Here is a 27,972-nt window from a genome sequence, read left to right on the forward strand (position 1 = left end):
GTGGATTTTATAATCCCTTGAAACCATGTGTGTATATCACAGATATAAAATGTATATAAAATGGGAGAGAAAAGGTTGAATTTGGATGTATAGTCATTTGGAGTCAGAGAGTAATGATGAGAATGTCATCTGGTAATGAGGGGCTAATGGGGCTAAACTTCATCAATTAAATCCTTTCTCTTTTATAGATTCATAGATTATAATGCCAGAAGGGAATACTGTGATAATCTAGTCTGACCTTGTCTTACAACATATACTATCAACCTTCCCTGAAATAATTCTTGTTTGAACAAGAGCATTTATTTCAGAAATAAAGCATCCAACCTTGATTTAAAATTGCCATGGTTGGAAATGCCTGAGAAACTTTGATAAATTGTGGGACTGGTTAATTATATCTGTCTGTTAAAGGGGCCCACCTTCTCTCTCTGATTTTTTTTCTCTCTTCAGAAGGAGCTGGTGAAGTGAGGTCTTTGTGTGTTGTGAATTTAACTGGCTGTAGGTCACCTGGAAGCTTCCCATCTTCAAATCTGTCAAATCTGATTTCCTTTTATGACAAGGTAACCCACCTAGCGGATCAAGGGAAGCCAGTTGATGCAATCTTTTTGGATTTCAGTAGCACTTTTGATACTGTTGTTCACAGGATCCTTCTGGACAAGATGTCCAACACAGCTGGATAAAAATATGATGTGATGGATGAGCAGCTGGCTCACAGGTCAGGCATAAAGGTTTACAGTGAATGGGGTGACATCAGAGTGGTGACCTGTCACTAGTGGGGTTCCACAGGGCTCCATCCTTGGCCCTGTGCTCTCTAACATCTTCATAATTGGCTTGGATACAGGACTGGAAGGGACTGAGCAAGTTTGCAGATGATGGAAAGGGAGGAGCTGTTGACTCCTTCAAAGGCAGGGAGGTTCTACAGAGAGACCTCAAAAAATCAGTGGGCTGAGCAATCACCAACCAGATCAAGTTCATCAAGTGAAAGTGCTGGATTCTGTACCTGGGATGGGGTTACCCTGGATGTATGTACAGACTGGGGAATGAGATGCTGGAAAACAATGCAGCAGAAAGGGATGTGAGGGTCCTGGTCAATGGAAAGTTGAACATGAGTCAGCAGTGCCCTGGCAACCAGGAGGGTCAACAGGGGGGCATCAGGCACAGCATGGCCAGCCGGGCAAGGGAGGGGATTGTCCTGCTCTGCTCTGAGCTGGGGCAGCCTCACCTCCAGTGCTGGGGCCGTTTTGGGCACTGCAATATACGAAAGACCGGGAGCTATTAGAGAGTGTCCAAAGGAGGGCAACAAAGATGGTGAAGGGCCTTGAAGCGGTATGAGGAATGGTTGAGGTCACTTGGCTTGCTTAGCCTGAGGAAGAGGAGATTGAAGGGAGATCTTATTGTAGTTACAACTTCCTCGTGAGGGGAAGAGGAGGGGCAGGCACTGATCTCTTCTGTGTGGTGGCCGCTGACAGGATCCGAGGTAATGATATAGAGCTGTTCAGGGGAGGTGTAGATTATATATTAGAAAAACAGTAGTGAGGCACTGGAACAGTCCCCTGAGAGAAGCCTGACAGAGTTCAAGAAGTGTTTGGACAACTCTCTCAGGCACATGGCATGATCTTTGAATCTGTCCTGACACAATTTGCATCCTGGGATTTTTTATGCTTTACAGGCTTGCCAGTAATAGCTATAGGGGCAAAATTCTCTTGGAGCAGATACTGTTCAGAGTTGCTTTACTTATCTTTCTCTCTTTTGCCATACTGTCTCTTCTTCTCTCCTTGGAGAACCAGTTTTCCAATAGGACATGAAGAAGGGATGAAGTGGAGAGATGCCACCTGAGTCCAGAGGGACTTAGTTGCCTTTGCAACTTCATTCCTAACTCAGTCACTTCCTCATGTTCACCTGCTTGCACTTTCTCACAGTAGTATCCCTGCCAAGAGGCATACTTTGGATGTGGCTGGGATACAGTGAACACTCCACAGTAGTTAGCAGGGAGCACTGAGAAGAGAAGGAAAGGGCAAACTGACTCCATATCATGCTCATCCCTGTCCTCAACTTAGCTGCTTCTGTCACTTGCCTCTTCATAGGAGGAAGGAATGAGATGTGTTTCAGAGTCCTTGTGGAAGTGGAGAAGGACATGTCAGTGCAAGGGGTAAATCCAGGATATAGCAAAGCTTTGTCCTCCATTATAATGCTTTCTCTGCAGCTCTGCCCATGCCTGAGCTGACCCAGCCCCATTACACATTTCTGCTCTGGAAATGCAGTGCCCGTTTAAGAAGTACTCATCTAGAAAATGGAAGTGGTAAGATTTTCTGAGAGACCCAGAAGAAAAATTACTTCAGTTAGTAATTAATGGTATTTGCACATGCCTAGCATTTTAATATCATGCAAGATCTTGCAGGCACTGGAAAATCCTGAGCTACTGATTTGGATGTTGTACAAATGAGGGACATAAAAATAACTGGAGTCACACATGGGAATGTGACAAGCTGGAATGGAGAACCTGGCTCTCCAGGTCATGTAACACATTGCTTACCTTCCTAGAATTTTTGTGTGGCTTGTTCCAGTGTCTTTTCATGTTCTCTGTACACTTTCTGCAAGTAGAAAGTATTTTGTATTGAAAAGGGTATTTTTTCCTGTAGTTTTGTGAAAAATACTTTTTACTTTTCCAGTTGGGGTAATCAGAAATCCATTTAATTAGCAGGCCTATTCTATTGTGAACATACTCTCTGTGGGGTTGAGATTCTCCATTTCATGCACTGAGAAACAAAGAACCCCCTCTGTTTGGCAGCAGGAGATGTTCAGTTCAGTCCCAAAAGGGCTGACCCATCAGACCCATCAGGCTGTCATTTCATTTTTCCTGAGAACTGGAATTCTAAGGGAATGAGGATTTCTTCTGGTCAGGTCTTAGGGCAGCCCTTAAAACTGGTCAAATGAAGATTTTCAGTTTACTTTATTAGGAAAATGAATATTTATGCTTTTTCGGTAAGCTGAAAAGCCCCGAGTATCTCAGGAGGAGTTTATGGCCTTTCATCATCTTCATTGATCAGGATCAACATTAATCAGGTAAATTAATCTGAAAATGCCTTTGCCTCTCACCATCACAAAGCAAAACTCCTCCTGTCCTGTCCTCCAGCATTTTCATCAGATTTTTTTGGCTGAGAAAAGAAGCTAGAGAATACAGTAGTGCCAGGCATCCACAGTTCCCAGGAGAGAGTGCTTCAGCAGCAAACATTTCCCAAAGAGCTTCCTATGTCAGTGGTACCTACATGGCTCCAAAGAGTCAATATCACCAAAACACTGCCCTGTGAACCTCTGGCTCTTCTTGAAATGCCTATTGCTGCTCCTCAGCTGGAGCCCTGTCTCCAGAGAAGCCAGCTGTGCTCCTGCTGCTCTGAAAGGGTAGATAAATTGGGTTCTTGAAGGCAGATGGCAGTTTCTTATGGATAATGCAGTATTACAGTAATTACTGTAGGAAAATGTTGTAACCTAATGTGTATTAATTCTGCTACTGTAATCTAAAATGTATTAATGTTGTGGCAGTACTATTCTGTTTAGTGGTTGCATTAATACATACTCTGTGGGTATTACGGTACAATTGGATTTATACTGCATACTTTACCATAATATTTGCAATAGTATTACTTGAAATTCTGACAAAGTTGCCTGATTTCATGGGTGACCCCTACCACAAATAATAGATTTCATGCCTTTTTGTAGATTATTAGGAAAGTCACGTGTGGGAGTCATTAGAATAGCTTAAATAGTTATCAATAAAATTTTGTGAACAATGAAACCAAACTCCTGTCTCTCAACAGTAAAGCTATTAGGATACTTAATATAGCATTTATATTGAAGTTTCTGACCACTTTTTTTTCCAATGTATCAAATTCAGTTGGTTGTGAGAGTATTCAGGGGCCCTAGAAAACTAGACTGGGTAGTATATGTTTCATGAGGACCTAGGCAGGATTGCACAAATACTTTCTCAAAGGTTCCACAAAAACAGACCAAAACATGAAAAAAAAGTTATGTCCCAAAATATCATTATAACTGTAACTCACAGTTAGTGCATTGTACTTCCTTCTATATGCTTTAGGTATACTATATTGTTACAGCTCTCTGCCCAGCTTTTGAGGAAATAAAGCAGCCTCAGGCTTCTCAAATATTAAGATCTTTGGTTTGACTTGTCACATGCCTGTAAGACTTGGAGTTCTTCAGCCATGAATATATCCATGATATAGACTCCTGCATCTCCTTCCCTGCCAGCAGCCCCTCCAGACAGGAGATGTGCTTAGGAACTGGTCCAGCTGGAGGTACAGAGAGGCTCCACTTCACCCATTCACTGTTTCAGAGGCATAAAATGCACTGCCCTGAGAGGAAACAAATCCAACCATAATTCTTATTTCTCTTTTCTGATCTCTGTTTGTTTTCCTGTTATCTAGAGCTATATTGCATATTTTAGGCTATAACACTGGCAGGATCTGTTTAAAAACAATTAAAATGCAAAATTTAAGGTTGCATGGGAGTATAATTTTATATTATTTACTCTGTGGCTTTTGCCAGGGACTCCACTGTCACCAACATAACATTTGGAAAATAACTGAATTTAAGAAGTGTGCTAGCCACAAGGTATTATCCCCACCAGTCTCTTTTTTTCTTTATCTGCTTTGAACAAACGGTTTCATATATTGAAAATTTGTTAACGAAGAGAATAAGGCTTATACAAAAGGGCTTAGCATTTAACATTTTCACACACTGTTGAATTGTTAAACTTCAAAGATTTTTTCTTCTGATTGCTAAGCCTTAATTAAAGCAGATTGCAAAACAGTAAGTATACAGGGAGAGATTTGCAGGAGATATTTGGAATCAGAAAATCTCAGCAATGGTTTAGCTACATTTTCTTCTGACCTCTGAGTGCAGAACTTACCCCAGCTGAAGCTCTGGGAGTAAATCCTGACAGCATTAAAGTCGGTAGCAAATTCACTCAATCTCTGGAAAATAGGTCCTACAATTACAGACTTAAGAAGCTCAATCTACTTACTTTGTCCAAGAGGAGGATGTGAGATGATGTGATGATGGTCTACAAGGTATTACCTGAAGACGATACCTTCGATAGGGATAGCTCCTTAATCGAGGTGAAAAAGGCAAGCTGAGATGCCAGGGTTAAAAGATGATCCCAACAAATTCAGAGGAGAAATTGGCCACTCTTCCTCAGGGTCAGATCCCAACTTCCATGACAATGAGTTGGTTGGGAGAAGAATGAGTCCTCTGCTGGGAACTTTTTAGTCAGATTACAACTTCAGAGCCTTGTTTCCCCATCAGGCTGAGGAGCCTGGTGCCAGGACCTATGGAAAATCTCCCTGTGCTTCGTGTAATCAGAAGTTTGCCCCCAAGAAGTTTTATCAGTTTTGGCCTTGCAGCTTCCAGCCATATCAAATCTCACCCAGGCAGTGCTATTCCCATCGGCTGTGCCATGGACATTGGGGTATATGTGGCACATGCTAGTGACAAGAGAGGTGACAGGGAGTAACTAGAAAGGCAGACTTAAAAAGCATTGGGTGAGACCAACCTATGCTAGGCTGCCCAAAGTTTAATGGTCCCAAAACCTGCCTGTTATCAGGTGCCAGCAGATAGCAGTTACTACACTTCAGTGAGTGGCACATCACTTCTGAAGAAACAAAATTAGAATTTCCTCCAGAATTAGAATTTCCCTCCCCAGAGAGGGCTTGGATGGGGTGGGGGTTAGTGCTTTCCAGCCAGTCCCGCACCTCCCTTCCCTGCTGAGCAGCAAGGCATTTGCCCTGTGTCCCACAGGGACCTGGGGGAAGGCTTCCCATGCTTTGTCTCCCATGTCACCTGGGATTTGATGTGGCTCACCAGGACTGCAGACAAAATGGAATGAAGGGAAGTTTTCTGGGCATATGACCTCATTTGCAGTAAAAAATGCTTTTCTGTAATAACACAGGTTATTATTCAGAAGATAGAGTGGAAGGAGGATTAAGATGCAGTCATAATTATGTGTTTGGTGTTGTGTGCTGTACACAGAGGATGATGTACCTAAATGACATATCCCCAAAGGCTCCCTGACAAACACTCTGTGAGAGTCTCCAATAGAAAAAACCCCAAACCAGTGCCTTTTAAGCCTGCCATTAAAAAGACCAATCCTATAAGCACTATTAAATAGTGCTTATTAAAATCGTTCTGGGGTATTTCATCCAGCCATATTTTCTCAGATCTTGCAGTTCTTTAAAAAGGGCTTTAGTTCTGACAATTTAAGTAAAAAAAAAAATTATCGTATTTAAAGACTAAGTGATGGGGGGGATAGCTATAAGGAAAACTATTGTGAATACCCCCTTTTTTTTCCATATCCAAGCTCTATTCATCTCATGTAAATGTTTCAGAAGCAGTTTTCTTCTGCCTTAAGGCATTTCAATTAATGCTCAGATACATGCTGGTGAAAGCTTTACCTTATGTTTTTTTAGTCTGAATTCCCTAACATTCAGCAGCAGGTTTAGAGCATCAATAGGTAGCAACGATTAACATGAAAAAGTGAATTAAATCTTTTTTCTCTTGAGAGAATTCACATTTTCCACATTGTTTTAGGAACACTTTGCTCCCTCCCTTTGCTTACTGTCAGAGATAGGTCTCTGTTACAGGGGCTGAATAGGATTTCCCAGAGGCATATTCCCATGCCTGCAGCTTGACAGGGATCATGGCAAAAATAAAATCTACATTTTGATTATCATTAAAACTGGAGACAAGTCTGTTCTTAACTTAGCATGATGCACCAAGGTGTTCCAATACTATTTGCAGTATGCAGCAGTATTTAGAAAGCAAGTGTGAAACCCTGTGAGTGGAGTTTGCAGCTGACAGCACTGACCTGACAAATGTGAGATAGTTCAAATAGACTTTTACTTACTCCAATTATTCAGTGCTGAAATGATACAATTAGTTGTAAATCCCTGGGATTACTCTTTTCCATCTCTAAAAAGGAACAAAACCACTTTTCATGGCCATGTAGGTTTCTGCTGTTGGTTTTAATACTGAAAAGATCACTTTAAAATGACATGACATGCTTTCATGATTTTCATATGATATTAAAAATTCATTGTGTCATTGATTCTTTTTAATATGTTAAGAGTAATAGTTAATCAGTTTGCATTTGTGGAGCCAAGTCTGTTCTAGTTGATTGGAAAAGAGGCTTTTGCATTGTGGATTTTAAATTATGTGTTTACAGGCAAAAAGAGAATTTTGTCTAATGTTTCTGTAATATTGCAGTATTACTGTAACAATACCAAGGTATATTATGAAATGATGATATTTTCACATAGATTTTTCCAGTAATACTGGGGTTAGTCTTTCCCACAAGCGAAGTAGATTGACCAAGACTTCTGAGTGTGGGACAATGTGAAAAGGTGGATGCTATTTAAAAATAGGTAAAAGAAAAAAACCCAAAGCCCAAAGAAACATAGGCTAATGATTTTCTGCAATGGTTTCACAGCCTCTCAGTGTTCTTCAGTTGTCTTTTCTGCTTTTCAGTCCAGTGTGCTACTTCTAGGCTGAGTTGATATTACTGATTTGCATGAGGTGTTATTTTATATATATATATATATATAAAATAAATATATACCATAGTGCTGATCTGGAGAGAGAGGAAGAAAAATGTCTCATGAAAACTCTGATAGAGGACGTGATGTGAACCTAGGGAGAATATCTAGATTATATCTTGCCCTCATGATTTAAGCACACAGTGAACTAGTCCTCCTGAAGTAAATATATGCATTATGAACAGAATAGAAGTCCATGTAATTTAGGTTCCTAATCCCTAATTAATTAGATTCCTAATCCAGGTCTCCCCCTGTGAAGGCTTTCAAAGGCATCTACTTCTCTTTGTTGATTACAGAGAAAATTTCCACCCTCATCTCCAAAAACATGATGGAGGGGGTTGAGCAACAGTGGTGAAGAAAGCCTGGAAACTGGAGTAAATGGGAACAATGAAATGAAATTTGATTTAAAATATGGAACTTGGAAATTAGGCAGATGTGTCTGTGTGTATGGGTTTATGATGGAAAGGGCAGACTTTTCAGCAACACTAGGAAAAAGAAAAAGAAAGGGAGTATTTTCTACACTCAGATTGTACAAGGCTGTTCATAATCACTGCTCATATGCACTTCCTTCAGTTTATCTACTGCTTGGTAATTTTATTGTGATGCCTGTTTTCAATGGAACTTCTTCAACTTAATGAGTTGTTCCTTGACCATTGGAAGTTTAAATGCAGAAAACTTTCTCAAAAGGTATTGCTAGAGGTACTTGAGTTCTGCAGAACAGCAGTGGCTTCAAAACTTGACTTCAAAAGTCTGGTTCCTGCCTGGACTCCTGGTTTGTTTGCAATCCAGTTAGCGAATCAAAAAAGTGCAACATTTTATCTTGCTGAAGTTGCAGCAGCTATATAAATATCAAACTTATTCTGGGTAATCAAACAATGGGAAATTTGTTTATACTGTGTTATTGTTAATTAATTTACATCTAAAAGTACTTCAAATATATATGCAAACATATATTAGTCATGTTTTAAAGGCAAATGTGGGAAGAGCAGAGCTTGTAAGAGTAGCCATGTAGATATAGAAACCATTAATGTTTCCGATGCCCTGTGGTAGGAAGAAATATATTAAAAATTGATTTTTGGTTTCTGCTTTTTTCTTGGTAGCATTTACAATAAAGGATATAGCAGAAAGTAGTCTTTAAATTGATATTTCAAAGCTTTTTATGTTGGGGATATGTTTTTCTGTATTGTTAATGGGTTTATATAGCAGAGTAAAAAGGTCAGCTTCTGAATATGACGGTTTTATTCTTCTATTAAAAAAAAGAGATGAGCTTAGCATTCATGAATTATTTAAATATCAACCAAAATATTTGGCACGGTGTTACAGTAAGTGGTATTCTTAAAACAAGGCTCAGAGGAGTGTGCTGTCCTTTGAATGTAACGTGAATGCTGTGCAGGAGGGTGGATAACATTAACTCTCTCTCACCTTGCAGCAAGGTGTTGCTTGCTGCTGTATCTGCACACTGTGTGCAGTGAGTGATGAGACATGTATTTATGGGACTTTCACCGCCGTGATTCAATCTTCACCCGTTTACACTTCTATAATTGAAGAGCCTCTCTTCATCCAAAAAAGGGAACTATAATGTGTTTCATAGCCTCTCCTGGTTCATAGCCACACTGTATTGAGCAAGCAGCCCTGTCAGATTGTTTTCTTTTAAAAAGGTGCTTTGGAAAATAGCAGTGCATCCCAGCTTTTAGTACGTCTGAAACATGACTCTGAGAAACCACAGCAGTATGGAGTTGCTCTAGACACATTCTCATTAATCAAATCCTAACTCTAATGCTTTTTATATAACTTTTGCAAATAACATGCATTTTGAATAATTTCATAAAAGTAGTGTTGTCAGGTGGTAAGATTTACAATGTTTTGTTCTAATTCAGCAGAATTCTTCAGGGATATGATTCTGGGTTTTTTTCTCCACAAGTATTTTTTAAACCTTCAATACAGTCATAATGTTTTGAAGTGCTAATTGCCAAACCTCCTAAAGTGTATAAAGAATGGCATTTCATACAGCATCATTGATCATATTTTTAGGGAGCCCATTGATGGATTAATAAACCACTGTAACCTTCTGTGCAAAAAGCACGTTGATAATAAATGGACTGTAATCTAAAAAGCCTACTGCTAAATGGATTGAAGTGGCAGCAGTAACTGAAAAACTGAATAATTATAATATCCTGTAGACAAAACCCTAGTGTGAAAGTTTACTTTCCTGGTTAAGTTCTTTCCAAAGAGCTGCTCGTGGAGGTCAGGAGCACGTTGTCCTCAGCTTGTTCCCATTGCTTGGTTTTCTGGTGGGGCAGTCAGGACAGGTGGCAGTGGGACTGGGCAGTCCATTCAACTTGGAAAGAGCCTTTCTACAAATACTCATTCAAATGTTTCTAATTGACACCATTCAATGTACTGTGGCAAAATGCTTAGTGACTTTTTAATGTTGGCATAGCAGCATGAAAAGTGAAAACTTCCATGGTAGGTGAAATAATGTATGAAAAAATAATAATTTAAAATCAGACACCAAACGTAAAGGCATTGCTTTGCACTGGTTTAAATTTTTGCAAACTTAAACTATTGTTCCTTGAAGTTTGATTACCACATAACCAGATGGATTGATTTTAACATATTTAATCATGATAAAAACAATTGATTTCTTATTTACATTTATATTTAATTAAGTCAGATAGCAGGTTAAAAACTTGGAGAGAGGGAGGATTATGATACAGTCTTCTACATGAGGCTAATGTTGAGTCAACTTCCTAATCAAGACATGCATAACCTGCTAGGACATTCCTCTGCCCTTTTATGTCCCAATTTATCAGCTATTCAAGGAGTATTTCTGGAAGGGGTTTCAAGCCTTTGTCCTCACAAAGGACATAGAGGACTTGGTGGGTTGTCTCTAAGATACTGTAGCCTTGTAATAAAGGCCTCAAACTCCAAGTCTTCCCATGACAATTCTGCATTTGCCTTTTCACATTTATTATTTGTGGTTTTAGGACATGATGTTATACTGTAGAATGGTATTACTAATGTATTTCACTATCAGCCCATGGTGTAGAATCAGAAGAATAACTGTCTGGACCCCTTATGCATACAAACACATTTATCTACACATGTACATGTACTTATTCTTGTGTATCTGTGTATGGAAAGGTTTTGCATTCTAATTGCACCCAGTGGTACTGTCATACCTCTCTACCCACCATATCTACATCAGTTCTGTTTTACAACGTTGTGCTGTGGGAAAGGGCTAGACCCAGCCAATACCAGTCTCCTGCTATACTGGTCTCCATAGCCCTGCTGTCCTCTGTCCTGCCACGCAGGATTTTGGAGTGGCTGGAGGGAACAGGAGTCAGCAGGGTACAGCCTGCAGGCAACCCTGTCACGGGTGATGGTGCTGACCCAGTGGATGCATGTAGTGACTTCAGATGCACAGCAGCCGTTTTCAGACTGGGACTTGCCTGTGAAAGGAGGGACACAGGGCAAACCATGAATTTTTTGACCCTTTCTTTTATCGTAATTGATGTTTCCATCTTATTCTTCTGCTCTTCTAAGTTATGACATTGTGTCCAAAACGACATTATGATAGTCCCTCAAAATGTCATGGTATGAATGAGTAATTTCTCCTGAGCGAGTCCCCAAAGGGACAATTTGAACTCTCTCTGCTCCGGCTATTGAATCCCATTCAATTAAACGTAGAAATCCACAGTCAGTTAAATGTGGAAGAGGAAAGCTTCATGGGATCTTGCCTGAAAGGCAGCTGTTAGCAGTAGGAAAACATTGAAGTCAGCACTCTTTAGTGGTGTTTCTTTTGTAAGACATACATTAAAAGAGCTGAAATCTCTTGAGATGCTTGTGATAAGCACTGATATTAAATGCCACGGTCCTATCATGCTTCTTTAAAGGTGAGCATTATTAATAGAGCACTGTGTCTTTCCATCGTGCTTCAGCTGTCTTAATTCTTTGGTTTCTCATGGTTTCTCTCAGGTGCTTTGCTGACTGCTGTGTCCAATGTAGCTATTTTCTGAAATCAGAGTAGCTATATCTTGATGCAGAGGCAGCTCTCCTCTTTGCTTTCAAAGAAAGCAACTTACATTTGCATGTTAGATGGCTTTAGTTACTTTAGTATCTATTGTGTAATAAAGAATTCGCAGGTGGTGATGCTGTTGTTATTAGTATCATCCTTGTCATCATCATCACCATCATTGTCATTCTGGGTCCTAGTGGTGGCCAGCTCTACTCCAAGTCTTTGAAATTTTTCTGGAAGGCATCTGTGTTTTGCTCCTCTGTGACTGAAGCCTGTACATACTTTCTTAGCCCTGCTTTATCAAAGCTGGTGTGATCCCAGCCAGCCTCCACAAAGAACTTTAATATGCACAATGCTCAAAACAATCCTCATTCTCAGACCCTCAGCACACCAAATAGGATATTTTTGGTGGTTTCTTCTGCACTGCTTATCTAGATCTCAGCTCTGAGCACTGCAGTTCTTTGCGCTGTGCACCAGTCACTTCCAAGTGAGTCTTGCAAAGAGCAAGCAAAGGCTTGGTTGAGCACCTTGCTCAACTCAAGAGATTAAAATGCTATTGATCAAAGTTACTGGTTCATAGTTCAGCATTTCCACATGTAATTGATAATAGTTCATGCTTTCAAACAAAACTCTAAACTAATGCTGCTGTGGTCTCATTTATAGTGGGTTGAAAGTCTGTAGTGATTTTCAGTTCAAAAATGGAGTTCACTAGATGAACAGTATGCTTTGTGGACAATCAGTGCTAGTTTCAAGGTTGTGTTTCTCCATGAACACTTCAAACTTCCATATATTCTGTTCCTGTAAACCATTCCATGAAGTCTCTGTATCGAATAGATAAATGCTGGTATTATTATTTCAATAAATTACAATTCATCAAGAACTTTTGCTGAGAGAAACTTTTAGATTTCAATTTTCCAATTGCAAAGGCAAGGGCCAGTGTTTCAGTTATTCGACTAAACTATTCTTACTTCCCACAGTAGCAAATTAAACAGTGGTGCTTTACATTTACATTTACACACTTCTTTTCACCTAGAGAAGGTGTGTTGGGGAAGGTTGCATTTACATTCAATTAAGGCAGAAATATTTCATGCTTACAGGTAGATATTTTCAACTATGTGGAGTGTACCCAGTTATTGAAATGTATGTGAAATACTACTGTGTAATGAGAATGCAGTTCTGTTCAACCAAAGAAAAGGGTGCATGAAATTTTAGTATAGACGGTTGGCTTTATCTTTAAGGAACATTAAAATGGACATCAAAAAATATAGTAATGTAGTGGGTTAAAAAAAAAAAAAACAGCAAGGAGAAGCACATGAATTTGTGTGACAACCAATTTCATAGCAAAAACTTTGCAAGAAAAAAATTATGTATGTCCAACACTGATAAGACGCTGTGAGTGTACATTTTCAGATGTGGTTCTCTTAGTATTCCACCCATTCACGACAGCACTCCAAGAATAGTAAGCACAGTCACCAGCCTTCTCTCTATGAAAGGGGAATATATATAGGGCATGAAACAAAACTTCAGCATACAGAACTGACACTGCAAAGCTAAGGACCTGACATTGAAAGGAATTTGTAAAATTCCCTTTCCTGCCTCATCCTGGCACTGAGAAGCCCTGTCCTGCTGCGTGCCATTTCTGTTTCCAGTGAGGTATATATTCCTGTGTCTTCTTTCAACACTGCTAGACCTAAATGCATGAGCTGGTCAGCAGTGAGTAAAGATGTGTCTATCTAAAGCAGCCACTGACACTCGCTTGCTTTAAATTCATTTGCTGGGCACAGTTTATTTAAATTTTAGCAAAGGTGCTTTTTGTCACGGAGCTTTGAGTTCCCTGCCTGAGATGTGGCGTTTGGCAAAGGGCAGCAGAAATACGAGTCATGCTCGTAGCTGGTGGCATGAAAGAGAGAAGAGCCAGGCCTCAGACCTGTTTCTGGTGGCAGCACGTCCTGAGCAGCTGCACTGGGTTTCAGCTGAGCTGTAGCCTGCCGGTATTCAGGACTTCTTCCAACAGCACCAGTCTGAGAGAAGTCATGATAAAATATTAGCTCTGCACAGTTGCTGGTTTTGCCCCTGAAATAAAAGAGTTCTTCTTCCACAAGTTTTTTCTCTAATCTTGTAAAGAACAGCCCTTTGTAACATGCATTTGCATGTATGTAGACAGAGTGATTTTGAGAAGGGTTTTTCTCAGTGTTTATTTTAGACATAGGCTTACTTATGACATTCTCATGTGACATTCCTGGAGGCTTGATATTTGTGATCCTCACATAGTAATAACATTCACTGTGGTAAGTTAAACATAGGTAAAATAATTATGGCTTACTGATGTTTGATGACAGGATGTTGTTTCTTTTTGTTTCCAAATAAAATCATGAGGAAAGAAAAGAAGAGCAGTACCCTGCTGCCAGGGAGGGAAGGAGTGCCTGGCATGACAGGGCTGGCTGTGGTGAAGAGGCCAGCCCATGGCTGCTGCTGCTTTGCTGAGAACTGATTTGTGTGCTGAATGTGCTGTCAGGAGCCTGCCCAAAAAAACTAGGAGTCCCCATTTCTGTGGTGATAGCAGGCCCTATATCTATAAAGCACACAATATGCAGACAGATGTGGGGATCAGAGACAGTATCATTCTTTTTATGGTCTTCAGATGTGTAGAAAAAGGCAGGTCAGAAAACTAACTACTTTTCATTAAATGGCTTCTTGATTTTGAGGGTTTATAGGAGAACAGAAGCAAAAAGTGTTAAAATCCCATGGACTGAAACCATCATTTCTTAATGGTTCATCTTTTCATACCAACCCATTCAGAGATGTTGCATACCAGAATATATATTCAGAGCCACTGCTCCCTTCCCCTCTCGCAAATCGCATTTCATTTTATTGAGATGTAGATAAATGTGCGGGGGGAGAGCATTCTGTTTTTTCAGGCCCACCCTTAATACTATTAAATAATTGTGTAATTAAAGGCTCCAGCAATTTGCCATCTCTTTTCACATAGAATTACTTCAGATGTCTGGCATACACACTCACCCTGTTGTTCAAAGCCATTACAGTCCATACAGTCAATAATCTGCAGATTAAAAATTCAATAAGTAGACGCATTAAAAATTGCATGGTTCCAATTCAGTCCATACTCCCAATTCAGGCTGCTTAGTGTTGGAAGGTGGTTTCTGAAAAGCAGGAGATGGTGTCACCATTTCAGGATGCCTCAGCTCGTGCCTAACTATATTGTAGCTGCAGAACAAGGGCTTGCTTGCAAGAGCTGTAGTGACTCTATAGCTGTTATGTGAATAGAGAACATAATAAATGGGCATCTGTGGTGATTTGTCTCTTAAAACCAAGCTCTCCATGCAGCTTGGTTATTGGAGTGTGCCTGAAACAGCCTTCCCAGTCTCCCTCCATCTCAGTTGGGAAGGGGTGGGACTGAAAGTCTTCCATTCTGAGAATCACTCAGTGCAAAATTTTGATGGAGTCTGATGTTACATCTTCACAGAGTGATTGTTTGTTTGTTTGTTTGAATTCAGACTGTTGGTATGGATTTTGGGGAAGAGAGATAGAAAGATTGCAAACAATCATGCTTAATGTTTGTGCTTCCAGTTGTTTCCAGCTGTTTTGCTGGCGTTTGAAGTGCAGTTTCTTTGTATGAAAGCCCAAACCATCAGTCTCACAAATGTTGCTTTTCAGTAAGTAGTCCCCACTAGGGAGAGGCCACTATAATCCAAAAGTTACATTTTCAAAATATATCTGATCTTATTCCTGGTAGGAAAAAATGTACTACCTTTGCAGTGGTGAAATTGTTAATGCTGAGCACAGTGAAGGCAGTTTTCCTTTCAAGCAAAATGCATGGCTAGGAACTAGCTAATACACCTCACCTGCAGTTTGGGGACTCTGTATTGTGTGCAGTCTTTGGGAGAAGTTCTGTAGGCACGGGCTGTCTGGCTCCCTTTAAAGGTCATTTAAAGCTGGCAAAATTATTGCTCCCCAAAATCTGGATGACCCTGTTTGTGAAAGGCCTTCTATCTTTACTAGGATTCCTATTCTATCCACCAGAACTGTTACTTTCCAGAGCTTTATCCATCCCCACCTTTTTCCCCTGGTGTGAAAGAAGTTTCTTTACTGCAGCAATTGTGTCTCCTTTGAATCCCTGTCAGTCTTTGCCTTTTATGCAAGAGATGCCATCAGACTGCATAGCATGCTCAGGAAGATGTAAAGCCCCTGATGGCTCTGCCCAGCACAGGCTTGACTTGACAACAAAGACAAAAAAAACCCCACTACCAGATGACAGTAGTTTTAATCATGAGTGATCAATGCAAAAAATATTTTAGACCTTTACCCATACATGATATTAAGGGCAGTTTTATCTCTAATTATGTTTCATTCATGCAGTGTTACACAAATGCTTTATATGTCTCTTTTATCTGTGGTGAAATGTTTAGAGGGTGATTTTTTTCTCTCTCTCTTGTGGCAAAAGGCAGAAAGACCATGAAACAGGAATTTCCTTCTGGTGCTGGGATGTAAGGGGAAAGACAGTCACAAGCCCAGTGACAGACAAAACTGTGAACCTTGCACTCAGAGAGGCAGAGATCCATACTATGTGAAGGAGCAGAGTCCTGTGTGCTTTACCTGTGTGCTGTGTTTCTGTCCCAGCTGTACAGGGTGATCAGCAGGTATGGGGATGCCTGAAAAATAAATTACATCAGTCTACTATGCATAGTACACCCTAAAGTGGGAGTAAAATTTTTATTCAATGTTTGGGAAGAAATAGGGATGATCAATTTTAGTTCTGGTGGGTTTGCACCTGAGCAAACCTGATCCTATGGAGGCTAAGAGGAGTTGGATCTGATAAGGATGCACAGTACTACAGCATGCTGGTGGTCTGGGGTTCCTCTCCCAAGTGCATTTAGCCAAGCAGAACTTAGCCTGTTTATCCTGATAATTAGAATCTGGTTTTCTATTTAATATTTACTAATAACACCATGCACTTACAAGGCCTTCCAACCAAGCACTTGACAAACCTTAATGGAATAAGCCTCATAGCACTCTGGGGAGGGAAGTGAATACCATTTTCTTTATCATGCTGAAAGAGTAAGATGATGTAATTGTACCTCCCTGAGTTTATTTATTTCTTGTCTCCCATTATCTGTCTGATAAAAACCACTAAGTAGAAAAAAAAATCTATTGTTTTAGAAATCCTTCTGATAGCTTAACTATAATCTAAGACTAGTAACTAATTTAGACAGAAGCATAATTAGTGTAAATGTTTCCCGTAACTCCCTCTGATGATTGCCATTGCATTTGGATATTCGCTTGTAGAACATGCAGCTGAATAGTGAAGAGGTTTTCTCTACAAAAAGTGTGTGAGCAGTGTCTGTGTATGGGAAGAGACTTAACTGGGACTTTCTGATCTAAAGTGCAACCAGCTGTTGGTGAGAAGTGGCAGAGGCATGTGAAGTGTAGGTTGAGTGGGGCTCACACAGGGCCAGGTGAGAGGTGCTGCAGGAGATGGGAGCAGCCCAGACAGATCAAACATTGGGTGGAAGATGCCAAGGGCACCAACATGTCATGCAGTGGTTCTGACTGGGAGGATAAGGAGCAATGAGAAAGTTGTGTGAGGTGCTAGTGGTCTCTGTCAGGCAATGTTCATATAGTCAGCTTTGAGGAGATCAAACAATTGCTGAAAAAAAAGGCAGAAAGTGACTTGTATGGGTGATATATACTGCTGATGTGAGTTGGGGCAAACAAAAAAACCTGCAAGCTTTTCTTCATTACCACTACATGCTGGGTGTTGGATGTACTTAACCATACCCACAAGTCTGTCATCTGCCTGGACAATTGCTGGAATTAACACCGTGCTTTATGCAATAGCAAAAAAGTATGTGTTGTTTTATATCAAGCTGGGACAGGACTTTATTAGTCCTAATTTGAAGGGAATGCACTAATGGCAGTATTTGTCAGATGGGTTTTTGCAGTGTGAAAGTTGGTAGGAGCTGTGAGGAAACAATCCAGTGCAATGCTTTGTTTTCACATTCCAGCCCAGAGTGCCTTCTGATACAGCATAACAGCTGAAATGCATAAGGGAAACACATTTTACTTCTTCTGGCTCCAAACTGCAGCAGCAATTTGGCAAATGGGCCTGACATTCCAATCCTGCTGCATTTTAAATGACCAGGTGTCCCCTCACAGGCCTGCCTAGTTCATTGTCAAAAAGAAGAAATTCTCACTCTCTGCAGAATTCATTCTGTGTGACCACATGGTGTGTGATACCTCCCTTTCAATCACCATGACGCCATTTATTTACCTTTCTTCTCTGATCAGATAGAGAAGGAAGTCTTCTTATTGCATATTTTCTTCCTCTCAGTCTGCCCAACAGATAACTGCCAATACTGGGACACGAGCTACAGCAGTTTTGGGTTTTGGACACATCCCTGCAACAAACTGGTTAGGTATCTTCTCATTAGAGCTCTTGAGGTTTCTGCACAACTCCTGTGCATCAAGATAAAAATACCTAGACCTTTGCATTCTTACAGCAATATCCTCTATATTTTAAAATATATTTTTAAATATCCACATATGAATGAAAGTATTGCAGTAAAACATTAAATCAGATAGAAAATTTTTCTCCCTCCCCTCTCCTTTCTTTCTTTTTTCCTTTCTTATAAAGGACTGCTTTCCCATCTGCTTCAGATGGGAAAGCCTAGCAAGCATGCTGGACTATCTGTTAATTAAAGGGATTTTCTGTGAACTGCTGCATTCAAGTGTGAATTCTAAACTACAAATGCATATATAGACATATATATATTTGTATAATAGAAATATATCAGTACTCTTTAAAATACCATTATAGAATTGAAAATAAATCACCATGATCTTTTGATTCATTCTTAATAGTGTATCTGAAATATTTGTTGAGACCTCTTTAGTAGGCATTGGTTCAGGTCCTAAACAAGGCAACTTCAAGGATTTCTGGGTTTGGTTTTATTTTTTTTCCTTTCTTTTTCTTTTTTTGCAGCCCTTCTTTGCAGCTCATATTATTATGGCTATGCTACTAATACTTATAGTAACAATAATTACAAGAATAGGAGCAGTAATAACTGTTAATCTAGGATAGCCTTTAAAATAGCTCCCCTGAACATTTATAAATTCTAAATATAATTTAGTTTGAGATTTTTATGCCATCATAAGTAATTTTTATTAATTTTAAACACAATTCTAGTTGTATATCTCAGTTTTGTTTAGTATTCACTGCAGATAAGAAAATGTATTTCCAAGGGTTGTTAGGTGCAAAAAAATTAGCAGTTCTTAACAGAAACATAAATGTTATCTAGTGGTTTTGACACAATTAGAAAGTATCAGCAAAAAATCCTAGCCTTGGATTTGTTACCCATTTCATATAATTCATTACAAGCACTGCCTAATAAATTTAGCAGTTTGAAATTGATTTATGCTGAACCTTTGTAGTATTAACATTCTTGTTTTATAATTACGAGCAAAAGGAGCATAACCTTTTCCTAATATATGGAAAAGAGATGTAATGTTTCAGAAAAAAAAAAAATCACTGATTCTACTTTTCTCTCTGCCGTTAGCCTTGCTCTCGGTTCTTCAGCTAATGCTGATGCACAGTGACACATAGTGAAAGTACCAAGACTGCAGCAAAACTCTATGATTCTGCCTCAGTGTTGGGAATACAACATGGTCTTTTGGCACATTCTGTACAGACTGAAGGAGCTTACAGATTCCTGCAGGTTTCTGGGATCTTCAGTAATACAAAATTAACAAATGCCTTCATACTCTCTACAGACAAATAAGGCCTAATTTTAAACTACCCTGAGCAACAATGGCTACATGTCTTTGTTTTTTAGAACCATCTTCAACATGGTAGTTCCCATTGGGAGACATTAAGTATATTAAGATAAAAGGGTTTTATATTTCATTCTACCTGTGAAAGCCACTATATCCATGCTGTTGTTCTGTGTTTACCCTGATGCTGAAGAAACACCAAAGATTTTTTTCCCCCCCTTTGGATTGCTGGTATCTCTTTACACCTTAAATTCCCATTAATATAGTTACAGGGGTTGCTGTGTAAATCCCCAACCAACCTACATGCATCTATTTAAAGGGCAGCTCCCTTTCCCTGCTCCATCCAGCCTTTGGTCTGCCAAGGTCTGCACAGGTATGTAACAGAGCTGCTGTGAACAATCAGGAATCAAAAGCTGGCCACAAAATAGTATTGAGTTGATATTCTGTCTTAAGCAAAAGAGGAAAAAAAAGGTTTTTTTCTTTTGTTTTTTAATACTTTTAAGTCCTGAAAATCAGAACACAGGCAAGGTTTTCCTCTTTACAGCAGATGGGCTTTTTTTCTTGCCTTTTCTTGGCAAAGTACCACCTCCCCATCCCAAAATTATTGAAAAGCATCCAGTACCAAACAATGAAGTGAGTAGCTTCATAAGAAGAATAGGTTTTGTCTGGATAAAATGTGTGTTGAAAAGAGAGATTTCTGATCAATAACTCTATTTCTACAAAAGGATGACTTTCTATGAATACATTTTTAATAGGCTTTAAAAAAAACACCCTGGAGGCACCCATCACGGCAATGGAAAGCAGCTGCAGCTTCCAACTGATGTTAAGAGACATCTTTACACTGTCTCACCTGGGTGCTGTATGAGGTCCTGAAAATACCTACAGGTGCCTCATCCTCCTCTCCCACACACCCTCTGGATTTTGGGAGCCCCTGCAGAGACAGCCTCTGTGCCATGCGTAAGGTCTGAAATCTAGAGGAGCATTTAATTTAAGTATGTGAATAATCCTATTGAAGTAATTTAAAGTAATCATATGCTCAAAGTTAAGTGTGTGCTTGAAAGCTTTGCTAGGCTGGGGCATGGCCTGTCCCCCTCCCTCAGACACCATACAAAAACTGATCTGTTGTCAAGAGATGCCCCACATCCAGCAGGATTGCTTCCTGTGCCTTCTGAACTTGAATCTTGTCAGCTAATTTATATTGTAGCTATTAGTATTTCATGCCATGTGAAATACCCCAAAATATTGAAGAGAAGGTTCTCAAGATATTAAAAAGTATAAAATGTGAATGATGTAAGGGAAAATTTCAAATATGACACAAGTGATGAAAAAGTAATTAAAGAAATTATTAATGTTAAAATCAAGTATGTTTTATGTTATGCAAGCATATGCCTGGGATTTGCCTATTACCAAAACTGTGATACACAGAAACAGTGAAAAATCCCTGTACATTACAGAGCTGCTACAGTGCCAAATTTAAACACGCCTTTTCTTTTTTTTTCCTATCCACATTCAGCACAGTCAGTTTCTTCTAAAGGCCATCCCTTTTCTGTTCTAATGCCCTGTGTTCCTTGGTTTTGTTTTTGATTGTGGTTTTTGAGAAGGTAAACGTCCTGGATAGAGTTTGACAGAAGATATTATCACAGAGATAACATATGTTACATTTAGAAGCTGACAAAATGGATTTAAATTTCCCTTGCTCTGCTGCAGTGTTGATGATGTTTCAGAAAATTTAATATAAAGGGAGTTTATGTATTTTTATAATTTTAGCTATTTAAGTCCACTATCAAAACCTGGTTTTGAATTAATGTATAGGTGTCAGAAACCTGCGTGATACTAACTCTCTCTTGCCTGTACTGTAAAAGAAATAGGTTGTGTTATACCATCGTTTGTGAACCATACTTTATATTTTTGAAATGCTATTATTTGCCAAGTTAATTCAGTTTTAACTGTCCATTCAATTTCAAAATATAAGTGAGGTCTGTTTACCCAATTTCTTACTGGGTGGATGTTGTGGTATATGCCAAGTATATTTATGGTTTAAAAGGATGATGGTTCAGCAAACTTACTGCATAATAATCTTTACTTCATTGTTACACTGTAAGTGGTTAAAGCCAAGTGTACATGAATATATAATGTGTTCCTCCAGTTATGTAGCATAGCAATACATTATACTGTTGAGATACTAAGACATTTATTCCAAAGGAAATGCAGAGAGTGATTTAGAAATGCCAATAACAATGATGCAATTACAGTTGCAAAACATCTTAGCTGACCAAACAAATCTTTTCTAAATGCACCTAGAATATTTCTTTAGCACATTTAATTAAGTATATATTCAGCATATTTAGTTTAGGACCCAATTAAGCACCAGAAGCATAGCAGTATAAAATACAGCACTTGCCTTCCAGGCACTCCGGCTTAAATTCAGCAACAGTTGCATTTGAAGCTGTAATGCTGCTGCAGAGATGGGAAAGACAATGCACACACGAGAGGCCATATTGCAAAGTGGCACTGGTATCTACAGTAATTATAGCAATCATTCAGATGTTCTAGCAGTCGATACAGCTGAACTTTAGCCATGTTGCAGTTCTTAATTTATTAATGCAATATTTTTTCTTTATGAATTTCTCACATCAATCTCTTCCTTGTACGTGTGCAATTAGTTGTGTTAGATTCTCTTCAACTTTCTAGGAATGGATCCTAGTGCAGTATTTACAACCATCTTTGCATCTCTGGTTTGTATATCAATGTGTCAAGATGTCTCAGAGGCAAAGAGCAGAACACATGCAGCAAAAGTGACAGTGACATGAAGTTACATCGCTCCAAACACTAAATCATGCTGCTGAAGAAGCAGAAGACTTTGACAATAAGGTCTAAACAGAAGGACATTTTGACCTACAACAAAGCACCAGATTAATGACTTGCTGATACTAACTGGCCCTATTTCCAGTGGCTGATAAAAAGCTGCTGTTGATGTTTGTCCAGCTCCTGTACCATACAGTCTGGGTGCCAGGCGGGACGAGGCAGGAAGCAGTGCCCAGCATGCACGCCAGGTGTGACTCTCACTTGGGTGGACAAGGGGCACCATCCACCTTCCCTTCCAATGGGGGTCCCACACTCACAGGCATTGCCAGCTACCAGGCATGTTTATACATTCCTGCTGGTACTTTCCAAGGCATTTGCACATAGGCAGGAAATCACTTGTCTCCTATAAAGAAAAGCAGCACTGCTTGTGCCTGGCTGTGTGTTTCTGTCTGGCTCTCCTCACTCACAGTCCAGCAGAGTGGCTCCTTGAGCACAGGGGTTGTCATAGCTTCATCTTCCCCTTCTATTGTTGTGGTGACTAAAGCTATCAGTTTTCTTGTGCTGTCCTTGGTGTGGTGTCAAGCTTTTTATCAGGGTTAGAACAGAAAAGTGCCTTTGTGGTGAGTGGTGCCCATGGAAGTCCCCTCTAGAACTGCTGGGAGGGCTGTGCTTGAGTTCAGGAGTGGGTGCTAGCACTGGGCATGATGTAACTAACAGCAGTGGCTCTGCCACAGGAACAGAGCTGATGAGATCTCATATGACTACCATAATTGATGTGTGTTTTCAGGATGGGCATATGGTACATCTTTCTGAGATTTTTTTTTTCATTGTTGACTGATGGTTTCTGTTACAGCAGCATGTCCTTAAACTCTGGTGTATGCTTGAGGTTTAGGTTAGGCAAACAATGGAAAAATGCTAGAAGGAAAAGCCTCTGAATCTCTTGTAAAGGGTTTCTTGCCCTTGAAAAATTGATAGGCTGTCATTTAACCTTGTGGCACCTCTTCAAGCTGTCAATCAGATGCTGAATATTTGAGACTTGTGAAGTATGATATGGAGTAACAAAATGGTATCTGCTCATTCAAAATTATGAGTATTGGATTAATCTCTTGAAGTATGTTGATAACAGATGGAATAAAAGATCATACGGCACGGATCACATAGGGTAAGGTTAACCCCAATGTCCTGCTCAGTGTCCATTCTCTCATTTAATGCCACTGCTAATTAATTGGCACAAGTGTTTGCAGCCGTATGTATGATGTTGCTGAAATCCTGCTGATTTTTGGCATACCTTGATTCCCACCTGTATAGTACTGCCTGGTTTTACTTTAGTTTTGTGCTTGGGGCCCTTAGTAATAGGCTCTTAAATTTACCCATTTCTCATGTTCTTGCAAGTGTGGGAGGTTCAGTTGCCTCATCAGGAGTTTGGTGAGTTGCTCTGCTTTTTGGTCTCTGTGTTTGTTTCTCTTGCAGCACCAGAACAGCTCAGATCAAACTGAAAAAGATACAGATGCTAGAGATGCTGGTCTTGTCCCCAAGTTTGCTTTTACATTTTGTGCTTCATGCAAAATATATCAGGGCTTGAAATAGGAATTGTGGCACAGAGCCCTTACTTTGTTATAAACAGGGGGATGATATTTCATGGGTGCACAGCTGTGGTTTAAGTTCAGTAGATTGCACAATAAACTTTTTTTCTCTGAAATTTCATTTAGGTTCAGGGTAAAATAATGTTTTTTTCCTTGCTAAGCAAAGGAAAATCTTCCTGTCTTTCTTTGTCTAAATACTTGTATTTTAATATATTTATGTCTTGATTTTGAGGCAGTAAATGCCAAATACATTTATGAGTCTATGTGTTCAAGAATAACAGGAACATCACAGAGATCTGGTACGATATCTCCTGCTTATGCTATTTCCATGGCTTATTTTGTGATGTGACCCCATCAAAAACACTGTACAATTCAGGTCTTTTGTGTGCACAAATGATAAATTCAGTTTAGAATGGGTACCAAGAAGATCAGAGGAATGGAGAGCCTGTCTTGTGAGAGGAGACTTAAAGAGCTTGGCTCTGATAGCCTAGCAAAACAAAGGCAGAGACAGGATCTGATTGCTTACCATAAATACTTCAGAAGGATAAACACCAGGGAGGGAAAGGACTGTTCAAGCTACAAAACAATGTTACCTCAAGAATAAAAGAGTATAAACTAGCCATGAGTAAAGGCAGGTTGAAAATTGGAGAAAGTTCAGACCGTGAACAGTGAAGTTCTGGAAGAGCCTGCTGCTGATGGTAGCAGGGGATTTTTTTTTTATGGAAGCTGGTGATTGCTTTCCAAGAGGGAATGCATCACATTGTAGCCTGTGACACCAGGGGCCTGGATTTGATGACTGAGAGGATCATTTTCATTCCTGAATCCCTGTTGCCCTGTTTAGTGCAAGGTTTGTCTTGTACAGATATGCTGGCAGGGCTCCTTTCCCCCTCTTCCATCTAAGAGGGGAAGATACCAGGCTATGTCTTGCTTTTCTCTCTGAGCATCACACTGCTGAGATTAGAATCAGGATCTAAATGAATGAATATACAAGAATACCTAATGCTGTGATCTTTCAGAGGATGTTTTATTTTCATCTCTATTTTCTTTCTTGCACACATGTGATGCAGGGAGATGTTACTCCTTTGTATGCCAATGCTACTTTTCTGTCAGCTTTTTGGCATGCAAAATTAGGAAAGAAATTGTCCTGGTGTTAAACTATAGACCCAGGGACTGGGAAATTCTCCTGCTCTCTACATGTAGCAGTACAAGGCTATTCTTCAACCTGAAGGAGCTATAGAAGGCAACACATTATGTTGGCAATTGTTGCAGTGAATGCTGCATCGTCTGGCAAGAGGCTCAGCTTGATGTGGACAAAAAGTGAATTTCTCCTTTGTGCCTACATCCTTAGCTCCCTTGTGATGAAAATAGAACCTGCTTTAATCTTCCTGAGGCTGACGGAAAGATATCTTGCAGACTGCAAGTCAGCAGTTGCCCACACAATTGTTTGGCAAAATCTATTTTTAAAAGTCCATAAATTCCCCAACTAGACAAACCGGGATCTAACAGAAAAACATCGTCACTAATGTACTATCCTTTTAAAGAAAGACAATACTCTCTCCTCCCCTCCTTTCCTCTGGTTATTTAAAAATGTGAGCGCAGAGTGCCTGTGAGGAGCGCATCAGGCCAGCTGCTGCCCCTGCTCTCGCTTCAGCGGTGGTTTGCAGCCCCGTTGGTGGCCATGGGCTGGAGATGCTCCCTGCCCTGCCGAGGGTGTGGGAGCGGGTGGCAGGGGACAGATCCCTGCAGCGACATCTCCTGCGAGCAGCCTTCTTCTCGGGCGTGCGTCAGCAGGGCTGGAAATACAAACTAGGAAATCAGGTTAAGCCTCTTCACGGTTGTCGTTCCTCTGCGCAAACCCTCCTCTCCTGCTCGCTGGAGTGCGCTACGTGGGAAGCTTTAGCTGACTGTGGAATCCACCTCATTTTTTTTTTTTTTTTCACTTATTAGAGTTGCAGACTCAGAATGAGTTAAAATTGCCTGTTTTTACCACTGTTCAAAAACGTGGAAGAACATACTGTGTACATGAGTCACCTACACTAAACACCTTTTGAAAATATAGCCCCAGGCTTTGGTCTACAGGCTTGTATTATTTTTCCCATATTTTAAATCCATCACAAGTGGTTTTCAGGCTGACCTAAAGGTCTTTTATGCAGAAAATTGTACAGACTACCTGAATTGAATCTGTAGTGCAGAAGTTTTTTTAACTCTCTAGCTTTAAATGTAAGAATTTCATATGTGAAAGGGTTATTTGTGCATGAATGAGCTTGCACTTCAAACTTAAACTGTTTATGTAAATAGGCAAATCTTACTGTACATCCTCAGTGCAAAAGTCTCCCTTTTGAATTAACAATTCCTCCCCTCCAAAAAAACCTCCCCCCAAACCTAAAACAAACAACACAGAATGAGAAATGATTATGATAGAATTATGGTTTTCAACTTGTATTATTATATGTGCCTACATTTAGATTCCCAAAGGGACCAATTTACTAATATTAAGTATTCTTGCAATAAATGGGATGTGGTAAAGAGAGCTGCATATTTTTTTTTAACTTAAGAGTTGAATTTCAAATGAATGATAGTAGCACTGGAGTTCCAAATGAGTGGGACTTTTTCCTAAACCTCTTATTAATTAGGAATTATCATAAAGCTAAATATCTGCATTAATTTGCCAAAGGGAGAATAAAGATTGGTGTATTGCAGTACTCACAAACTTGTTCTGGTGGTGCTGCAATGCACAAAACTTCTAATAAATTGTGGGAAATGATAAATTTGACAACAGGCAATTAATGCTAATCTTTCCCTTTGCAGGGGTACATTTTATGCTGGTGTTATAAGAGCAGAATTATTAGCTCTTCTACTTTGCTTTCAGCCATACTGCATACAGCTCTCTGCAGTATGTTGTAGTAATCTATAAAATGCCCCCTCAATATATAATGCTTGTGGCACACAAGCACCAAGTAGATGGATTTGGGGATTTGCTTTAGAGAGCAGACCAAGACTGCTTGCTTACTTTTACTGTCCCCTTTGTAAACTCCTTGTCTTCAGCAATGAGAAGATGCTTTCAGAATAGGTTGCATTGTATTCTTGAGCGGCTCATTGTTGTGAGTCTGAATTTTGGATGGATGTGATTCATTTTCTGAGGAAAAGAGCTAAACACTTACTGAAGTAAATGGCAGCTTTTTATAAAGCTAATTATTCAAATTTTACTTCATATATAATTAAAATCATGTTGAACTATTGCAGGAAAAAGAACACCAAAACCACTATAATTTCTTGTGGTTATAATGGTGTCTGGTTAGTAAACTCTTGTTCTTCTTAATACCCCATGCATGAAATAGAGCATGGGACATATTCAGAGTTATTTGTGAAATTATCTCAATGCAGAGCTGACACATATCATAAAAATAAATAGCTTAATGTGTTTGTGTGCATTGTGAGTGAGGATTTAATTTTTTAAGGTCCCTATTGTTCCTATTTTTAATTTCCGAGCTGTTTCATATTGGAATAGACCCAGGCACAATAGGAAACAACAATAATATTTAAGCACTGAAAATTTGCAGCTCTGGTTGGATTTCTATTGCAATTTTAGTTGGTAGGAGAAAAGATATACACACATATGTATCAGACTTTTTGGTCCTTCCCTTCCCTTCCCTTCCCTTCCCTTCCCTTCCCTTCCCTTCCCTTCCCTTCCCTTCCCTTCCCTTCCCTTCCCTTCCCTTCCCTTCCCTTCCCTTCCCTTCCCTTCCCTTCCCTTCCCTTCCCTTCCCTTCCCTTCCCTTCCCTTCCCTTCCCTTCCCTTCCCTTCCCTTCCCTTCCCTTCCCTTCCCTTCCCTTCCCTTCCCTTCCCTTCCCTTCCCTTCCCTTCCCTTCCCTTCCCTTCCCTTCCCTTCCCTTCCCTTCCCTTCCCTTCCCCCTCTCCAGTACCAATCTCCCCCCAGTATGAAGTATTTACTAAACCAATTATATTCTTTGCTTTGTGTGTATATAGATGCAAGGTGCAAGATACAAAACTCCATGTGAGCTCATACATCAGTGCTGACAAAGGCCAGTGCTTCCTGACCTCAGCCATGGGAGTACCAGAAGACAATAGCCACATTGTTTGGAGCAGAGGTTAAGGAGCTGATTTAGCATTATTGTCATTCTATATTGAAATTAATTTAAAAACTAATTATTGTGC

The 27,972-nt window shown here is 39.8% G+C and overlaps 1 protein-coding gene and 2 long non-coding RNA genes across 3 annotated transcripts in view; 2 read left to right on the forward strand and 1 right to left on the reverse strand.

Annotated features, from left to right (window-relative positions):
* The window catches only part of PPARGC1A (PPARG coactivator 1 alpha), a 363,434-nt gene that overhangs the window by 237,285 nt on the left and 98,177 nt on the right, over window positions 1-27,972 (forward strand). The gene's annotated exons all lie outside the window — the stretch shown is intronic.
* Window positions 180-1,083, reverse strand: LOC135299447 (uncharacterized). Its single transcript, XR_010361430.1, has 3 exons — window positions 998-1,083; window positions 761-913; window positions 180-669 (listed from the first exon to the last, which is right to left on the reverse strand). It is a non-coding gene; the product is annotated as an uncharacterized LOC135299447 (long non-coding RNA).
* Window positions 887-27,963, forward strand: LOC135299449 (uncharacterized). The gene is made up of 2 exons (XR_010361432.1): window positions 887-1,019; window positions 27,784-27,963. It is a non-coding gene; the product is annotated as an uncharacterized LOC135299449 (long non-coding RNA).

This window comes from Passer domesticus, chromosome 4 (genome assembly GCF_036417665.1).
Source record: "Passer domesticus isolate bPasDom1 chromosome 4, bPasDom1.hap1, whole genome shotgun sequence".
Lineage (NCBI taxonomy): Eukaryota > Metazoa > Chordata > Aves > Passeriformes > Passeridae > Passer > Passer domesticus.